This window comes from Apium graveolens, chromosome 10 (assembly GCF_009905375.1).
Source record: "Apium graveolens cultivar Ventura chromosome 10, ASM990537v1, whole genome shotgun sequence".
NCBI lineage: Eukaryota > Viridiplantae > Streptophyta > Magnoliopsida > Apiales > Apiaceae > Apium > Apium graveolens.
This window is the reverse complement of record NC_133656.1, coordinates 137,484,783-137,486,046: the sequence shown is the minus strand read 5'-3', so window position 1 is coordinate 137,486,046 and position 1,264 is coordinate 137,484,783. Positions and strand designations below refer to the sequence as shown.

General features: G+C 45.7%; 1 non-coding gene across 1 annotated transcript; it reads right to left on the bottom strand.

The window, feature by feature from the left end:
- Nucleotides 1-252: 252 nt before the first annotated feature.
- On the bottom strand, nt 253-359 carry LOC141694166 (small nucleolar RNA R71). The gene has a single exon (XR_012563492.1). It is a non-coding gene; the product is annotated as a small nucleolar RNA R71 (small nucleolar RNA).
- Between the last annotated feature and the right edge of the window lie 905 nt (nt 360-1,264).

Genomic DNA, 1,264 nt, shown 5'->3' with positions numbered 1-1,264 from the left:
CAGAATTCTGTTTCTTTTGGAGGAGCGGCAACTGAAGACCCCAACATGCACATAAGGAATTTTGTCGAGATCTGCAGCACTTTTAAGTATAATGGCGTGATTGATGAGGCTATCAAGTTGAGGCTTTTCCCATTCTCACTGAGGGATAAGGCTAAAGACTGGTTACATTCTGAACCAGCTGGGTCAATCACTACGTGGCAAGATCTTGCGCAAAAGTTTCTGGTGAAGTTTTATCCAATGGCAAAGACTGCTGCTATGAGGAGTGCTCTTACTCAGTTTGCGCAGCAACCTACAGAATCTATGTGCGAGGCTTGGGAACGCTACAAGGAAATGTTGAGAAAATGTCCACATCATGGAATGCCGGATTGGATGGTAATCACTGGTTTTTATAATGGTTTGGGGGCTCAATCTCGGCCCATGCTCGATGCAGCAGCGGGAGGCGCCTTATGGGCTAAAAGCTATACTGAGGCGTACAATCTTATTGAGACGATGGCTGCAAATGAGCATCAAAACCCAACTCAGAGGATGACATCAGGCAAGGTAGCAGGTATTCTGGAAGTTGATGCAGCCACCGCTATTACAGCCCAGCTCCAAGCGCTATCAATGAAGGTTGATTCTTTGGCTACGTATGGAGTTAATCAAATAGCTATGGTTTGTGAGCTTTGTGCAGGTTCTCATGCTACGGATCAGTGTTCTCTTGTCAACGAATCTGTTCAGTATGTGAATAATTATCAGCGACAACAGCAGCCCGTGCCAGCGACCTATCATGCTAACAATAGAAATCATCCAAATTTCAGCTGGGGAAATAATCAGAATGCTATTCAGCCACCATATCAGCAAGGAGTGAGTAAACAGTTTAACCCACCTGGATTCCAGCAACCACAGCAGTATGCTACAAGACAATCATATCCTCAACAGGGAAGTGCAGCTGCACCTACTAGTGCTGATTTTGAGGAACTTAAGCTGTTGTGCAAGAGTCAGGCGGTTTCTATCAAGACCTTGGAAAATCAAATCGGTCAATTAGCCAATGCAGTGCTCAATCGTCAACCTGGCACTCTTCCCAGTGACACGGAAGTACCAGGCAGGAAGGAAGCTAAAGAGCAAGTCAAGGCTATTACCTTAAGGTCTGGAAAAGTAGCTGATGCTGAAAAGGCAAAAGAAGTCGAAGCTGAAGTTCGAGATGAAGAATCTAAGCAAAGGGAGAAAGCGGCGGAACCAAGGAAGACTACTGTTGAACACACTCTGCCTGAGGCTAATACAGGGG